We start from the raw sequence: 7720 nt of genomic DNA, 5'->3' as shown, positions 1-7720 counted from the left end.
CGGAATGTAATTTTACTGAAAGGTAGTTATTGGTTCGATAGGCTAGTTGAATATACTGTATGTGGCATTAAAAAGGCCATTAATTTTCTTCATTTGTGTGGCCATACTGTCCGTAGTTGCTTTACAGTTCTTGAGAGTATTTTCGTTCCGTCGTTCCACTACAAAAAAAATGTGTATTTTGTTCACCAGACGTGTTTCGCTATATTGAGGTAATTCATCATCAGTGGTCTGTAATTAAGTTATTTACATTTTGATTTGCTGTAAGATCGGAGAACACATCGTTAACAGTATGTTGGTTTCTACTTATGGTAATTTCCGCTTGATTTCTCGCCTACATCGCGAAATGCCGTCTGCTATCATATCGTTGATGTTTTTCTTCTTTAGATATTGATAGTGGTGGTCTAATTTTGAGTTGCTCTGCAGATCTACACATTTCTTATGTTTTATACAGCGCACTTTTTCGCACACCACTGTTTTCTGTTTTTTTTATTTTTTACTTCTAATTGTGTATTGCGGTTTGTGTTTTCTAGTGTTGCCAACATAACTTTGCCACTAGTTTGTCTTTAACTAACTCTCTTTTTAGTTCTTGTATGTGTGTAATTCTATTTAATTATATTGATGTGTGGTTATATAGTATGTAAGAGTCGGGAAAGAATAGTGATGCAGTTTTTTTAATTTTTTTTATGATGGGTAAGGGAGAAGTTATGAGTGGACTTAAGTATGTAGTGTGAGTTGCAGGGGAAAGCGAGAAGCGAAAAGTGAAATGAAATTGGGAGGGGCGGGGTTGGGTGGGAGAGTTGAAGAGGGTGAAGGATTGTGTTCTGCTACGTGTTTCATATTTGTAGAATAATTTTGTGATTAAGTTGGGATCAAAGTCATTTCTATAGGCTGCGTAAGGGAGCTGGGTTCTTTTTTAATCTATTAATCATTGAATATAAAAATGCTACTTTACACGACACTGGATGGCAGGCATTGAGATTTATAATGTTAGCAGAAGTGGTATTCTTTCTATAGATATCAAATATGTGATGATTAATATTTTTGCGAATCGTAACAGCGTAGCAGGCACATTAGCCGATATTTTCCTAAATTATCTGGAAAAGTAATTCTTTAACTCAAACTACCCTTCTCTCAACCAATTTTCATAGCGTTTTAGCAATGTAGATGATACCCTTATGTCATTAGATGACAGCCATGCAGATATCCAAAATATCCACCAAAAACTCAACCAACTACACCCTAAAATTAATTTCATTGCGGAAATGAAGAAAGGGTCCGTTAACTATCTAAATTGGCAAAAATAATAATCACTCATTTGGTATCTACAGAAAGAGTACCATTTCTATAAGTGCCTGTTCTTGTCATCCAAAGTCACAATAAACTAGCGGTTTTCCTTTCAGTGACTGATTGATTAGATAATCTGCTGTTAGAAAACGAGGAATTCATAAAGAACTAAACACACTTCATTATATAACCTATACAAATGACGTTGACACTGACCTAATCAAAGAATTATACTAAAAATGTAGAACACCAAAAAATATGTGTGAAATCTTATGGGAGTTAACTGCTAAGGTCATCAGTCCCTAAGCTTACACACTACTTAACCTAAATTATCCTAACGACAAACACACACACCCATGCCCGCGGGAGGACTCGAACCTCCGCCGGGACCAGCCGCACAGTCCATGACTGAGCAGCGCCCCAGACCGCTCGGCTAATCCCGCGCGGCTTGTAAAACACCAAAGCAGAACACAATACATAACGAGATCATCTAAATCGAGAAACATGACCTAAGTAGAAAATAAGATAGGTATCAGCAGTTTACCTTATCAGAATCTCCAACAAAATTAATACACTTCTTATATCCACAAATATTCAACTAGCCGTTCGAACGAATAACAGCTACTAGAACATGCAAATTTGATAACACAGGCATATATAAAATCACATCCAGCAACTCTAACTACTTTTACATTGACCATACTGAAGAAATTTTAACGTCAGATGTAAGGAACAAGGATAAAGAGTTTAATTCCCTCCCCACGAAATTAAACTTAAATTATTATGATTTAATAATAGGTAGTTACTTGAATGGAAACTTTTGGGCGAGAGAAGTCACAACTATGTCCCACATTTCCAGGTAGAAGTTTTGTTACCATTTTGAATCCTTATGTCTATAAAACAAAATAATTAGAAGTTACAGTTTAAAGTCGAAGTTAGCATCTGGAATAAAATCTCTGTGGCTCTGCAGAATTCCGGCGCTCATCGACTCTGAAAATTCTTATAATGGTATGAGGCAGAACCGTACGTCGTGGGGAAGCCGTCTTGGATACTATGACGTACTCACTCTGCAGCTTGGGAATCAGTGTCCAAGTCCAGAGTACAATCTCTTAAAATAGAGCATGAACGACCGCGATGCAGGCTCTACTGATTTCCCAGGATACAAAGTTCACACGAGTTACGGCACACAAATAATGTTCCGAGGCGCTAGCGAGGGAGAAATTAAAATAACCAAAGAACTCTACGTACCTTTTTCATTCATGAAATTATAATTTTCCCTAAACAATTTTCCTAGGTACATTCCAGTATAAGTCATCCTCTTGTATGAGATGAAATGTTATCACAATTAATAAAATTTCATTTCGTACTCAAGACGGCAGCTTACAACAATGCCGTTAATTGCAGTTCGACTGCGATCCTACTATCCACAATTCTCAATCAGCAGTGGTTAGCCCATTGTATAAGTAATGTTCCACATTATGTCCACAGAGATTTTATATCACAGTCAGAGATAACCTGTCCTCTGCAGTCGTAAGCAGTCTTTGACCCATATAAATCACTTGCTCGGTTACCCGTAACATATGTGCTATAAGAGAGAAAGATGTAGGAAAATTGTGGTGCTAAAAGAGGATTCTTCGATAGAAGTGTTGGCTTTGGCGAGTTACGTAAAAAGCCCTTGTAACTGAAAAAACATGCTGCTAAACGAAAGAGCCAAACTATCACATAAAAAGTAAACTACAAATACACTTACATGTTCAGCTACTTTTGCAAAGTCTGCTGCTGTTGATAATGACTCCCATGATTGACAAACTGCCTATTGGCTTCTGTCTCGGGTTCTTCGGCCGACGTTCATCTAATGATTTTTCTGACGTTTCGCCAGCGCGAGTGGCTGGCATTGTCAAAGCTTCACCCTCCATTGCCGGTGGTGAACTGGAGGCGAGCTCGCGGCCGCAGACTATATGTACCTGGCGCGCCAACGTCCGAGGGCTTCTCCGCGGTCATTTCCGGTGCGGTTCTTCTCTTGCTACCTGCGACAGTCGTTCGCTGCAGTACGGGAAGCCAGGATCCGTTTACCTTAAGGCTTTCCTCTTTCTTGTTGAAACTGTTCGCGTGTTTTTGTATTTCTACAGCTTCCCTGAACAAGCGCGTGTGATAGTGCTTCTCTACAGCTAGAACTTCCGTGTCGGCGAATTTTATTACGTGGTCGGTCCCATTCAGTGCGTGCTCTGCCACGGCCGATTTCTCCACCTGCCCCAACCTGCAATGTCGCTTGTGCTCTTTGATACTGGTGTTAATTGATCGTCCAGTCATTCCGACATAAACTTTTCCGCATGTGCATGGTATACGGTATATTCCCGACCTTGCAAGTGGGTCTCTTTTCTCCTTCGCCGATCTGACACTCTTTGATCTTCCTTGTCGGTTTGAAAATCGTCTTTACGCCATGTTTGCGCAATGTACGGCCGATTCTGTCCGTCACTCTGGGAATGTATGGCAGAAAGGCCGTACCCGACATTTCTTTTTCTGGTTCCTTACTTCGCCGAGTGTTGGGCTCTGTTACACTTCTAATGTAATTTGTGGAGTACCAATTGCTCCTCAGAACAGTTTCCAGGTGTTGCATTTCTCGTTTGAGGTGTTGCGGCTCACATATTCGTCCTGCTCTCGTTACGAGCGTACTAATTATGCCTCTTATCTGGCTCGGGTGGTGGTTTGACAGTTTGTGCAGGTATCGGTCCGTGTGTGTCGGTTTTCGATACACGCTGTGTCCCAGGTTTTCGCCTTCCCTTGTGACCAGCACATCTAGAAATGGCAGTTTCTTGTCCTTTTCTACTTCCATGGTAAATGTTATGTTGGCATGGAGGCTGTTCAAGTGTCTTAGGAAGTCACCGAGCTGTTCTTCACCATGGCTCCACACCACGAAAGTATCATCGACGTACCTGTACCACACCTTAGGTTTGTAAGTCTCCGAGCCCAGTGCCTGTGCTTCGAATTTTTCCATGAAGAAGTTGGCCACCACTGGACTGAGAGGACTACCCATGGCGACGCCTTCCAGATGTTCGTAGAAATCGCCATTCCACGTGAAATAGCTCGTGGTGAGACATGCATGGAAGAGCTTTTTGATGTCTTGCGGGAACATGGAACCGATGTGCTCCAGAGCGTCACTGAGTGGCACTCTCGTAAATAACGAAACAACATCAAAGCTAACCAGGATGTCGTTTGGTGCAAGTTTCAGTTTCTTCAGCTTCTCAATGAAATGTCCTGAGTCCTTAATGTATGTGTCGGTCTTCCCCACGTGTGGCTGGAGCAGAGAGGCCAAGTGTTTTGCCAGTTTATACGTTGGTGAGCCAGAGCGCTAACGATCGGTCTCAGTGGAACGTTGTTCTGATGGATCTTGGGTAATCCATACAGCCGAGGTGGTAGGGCTTCCGTGTTGCGCAGGTTTCTCTGTATGTCCGCCGGCACAGAAGACGCCTTCATTAATCGATTCGTGTTCCGAGTGATACGCTGCGTCGGATCTGCGCTTAGTTTTCGGTACGTCGTCGAATCTAATAGGTCTCGGATCTTTTGCTCATAATCTTCGGTCTTCATTACGACGGTCGCATTCCCATTATCGGCAGGCAGTACCAATATACTCTTGTCGGCGTTGATATCCTTAATGGCTTGTACCTCTTCTTTCTTCAGGTTGCAAGCTGGTGGTTTTGCTCGGCGCAGTATCCTGGCTGTTTCCGTGCGTATTTCCTCTGCCCTTTCACAAGGAAGGGTCCGAATGGCGGCTTCGGTGTTGGCAATGATGTCCTCCATAGGTATATTTCTCGGGACGATAGCGAAATTCCCTCCTTTTTGATGAACAGACACTTCCTCTTCGGACAATTGTCGTTCAGTGAGGTTGACCACTGTGTGTGACATGTCGGGAATCGCCTTGTTGGTCTGCTTCCGGCATCTTTCAAACTTTTTCTTCTGGCGCTCAGTGCAGCGCTCGAGTTCGTTCTGCATGCTCCTGTGAGTCATGCTGTCGATCTTGTCCCAGTCGTCCCGATGCATTATGCTACCTGGCTCATCAACGTATAAACTGGCAAAACACTTGGCCTCTCTGCTCCAGCCACACGTGGGGAAGACCGACACATACATTAAGGACTCAGGACATTTCATTGAGAAGCTGAAGAAACTGAAACTTGCACCAAACGACATCCTGGTCAGCTTTGATGTTGTTTCGTTATTTACGAGAGTGCCACTCAGTGACGCTCTGGAGCACATCGGTTCCATGTTCCCGCAAGACATCAAAAAGCTCTTCCATGCGTGTCTCACCACGAGCTATTTCACGTGGAATGGCGATTTCTACGAACAGCTGGAAGGCGTCGTCATGGGTAGTCCTCTCAGTCCAGTGGTGGCCAACTTCTTCATGGAAAAATTCGAAGCACAGGCACTGGGCTCGGCGACTTGCAAACCTAAGGTGTGGTACAGGTACGTCGATGATACTTTCGTGGTGTGGAGCCATGGTGAAGAACAGCTCGGTGACTTCCTAAGACACTTGAACAGCCTCCATGCCAACATAACATTTACCATGGAAGTAGAAAAGGACAAGAAACTGCCATTTCTAGATGTGCTGGTCACAAGGGAAGGCGAAAACCTGGGACACAGCGTGTATCGAAAACCGACACACACGGACCGATACCTGCACAAACTGTCAAACCACCACCCGAGCCAGATAAGAGGCATGATTAGTACGCTCGTAACGAGAGCAGGACGAATATGTGAGCCGCAACACCCCAAACGAGAAATGCAACACCTGGAAACTGTTCTGAGGAGCAATGGGTACTCCACAAATTACATTAGAAGTGTAACAGAGCCCAACACTCGGCGAAGTAAGGAACCAGAAAAAGAAATGTCGGGTACGGCCTTTCTGCCATACATTCCCAGAGTGACGGACAGAATCGGCCGTACATTGCGCAAACATGGCGTAAAGACGATTTTCAAACCGACAAGGAAGATCAAAGAGTGTCTTAGATCGGCGAAGGAGAAAAGAGACCCACTTGCAAGGTCGGGAATATACCGTATACCATGCACATGCGGAAAAGTTTATGTCGGAATGACTGGACGATCAATTAACACCAGTATCAAAGAGCACAAGCGACATTGCAGGTTGGGGCAGGTGGAGAAATCGGCCGTGGCAGAGCACGCACTGAATGGGACCGACCACGTAATAAAATTCGCCGACACGGAAGTTCTAGCTGTAGAGAAGCACTATCACACGCGCTTGTTCAGGGAAGCTGTAGAAATACAAAAACACGCGAACAGTTTCAACAAGAAAGAGGAAAGCCTTAAGGTAAACGGATCCTGGCTTCCCGTACTGCAGCGAACGACCGTCGCAGGTAGCAAGAGAAGAACCGCACCGGAAATGACCGCGGAGAAGCCCTCGGACGTTGGCGCGCCAGGTACATATAGTCTGCGGCCGCGAGCTCGCCTCCAGTTCACCACCGGCAATGGAGGGTGAAGCTTTGGCAATGCCAGCCACTTGCGCTGGCGAAACGTCAGAAAAATCATTAGATGAACGTCGGCCGAAGAACCCGAGACAGAAGGCAATAGGCAGTTTGTCAACAAGTGGCCACGAAAGCCCAACAATTTTGTACTCCCATGATTCTCGGAAATAATATTTGCTTCCCGAATAATGATTGCTCGTATTATATTCAGAAACAGCGAAATGTTTCTGACCACATAGCCCAAATATTCGACAAAATTTTAAATACAGTTAGGACATTGCGAAAAGCATCGTATATCACGACATACGACAGAGATCAACCAGGCACCGTACATTCGTGCCGGGTTCCCGGGTTCGATTCCCGGCGGGGTCAGGGATTTTCTCTGCCTCGTGATGGCTGGGTGTTGTGTGCTGTCCTTAGGTTAGTTAGGTTTAAGTAGTTCTAAGTTCTAGGGGACTTATGACCACAGCAGTTGAGTCCCATAGTGCTCAGAGCCATCTGAACCATTTTTTGAACCGTACATTCGTGTCAGCATTCGTTTCCTTCGAGACCTCAACGAAATCCGCACGTTTTACCTAACACAGATCTCTTGGTACACTACATGTGTGTCTCTTACGACATGTAGTTTTCTTCGCTTTAACGAGAAAATTGTTGAATTATAACCTGACATAGAGCTTAGTCTACGCTACAGATCAGCTTACCATCACAGAAAACATTTCCGCTGTTATATTCGTTGCCTTTGCCAACTGACAACCAAACTGTTGCTTTTCAACCTAACCTAGACCACAGGCTACGCAACAGATCGGCCTGTCACAACACAGGAAGCTTTTCCGCTGTCAGATTCGTTGGGTTCTCCAACTCCCATTTGAACTGCTGCATCCCAGCCTAACCAATAATTCAAGTTACGCTACAGATCGGTCTGTCACCACAAAAAATTTTCCACTGTCAGAATCGCTGGTTTC

Source organism: Schistocerca nitens, chromosome 2 (genome assembly GCF_023898315.1).
Source record: "Schistocerca nitens isolate TAMUIC-IGC-003100 chromosome 2, iqSchNite1.1, whole genome shotgun sequence".
NCBI lineage: Eukaryota > Metazoa > Arthropoda > Insecta > Orthoptera > Acrididae > Schistocerca > Schistocerca nitens.
The sequence above is the reverse complement of the archived record's forward strand: the minus strand, read 5'-3'. Positions refer to the sequence as shown.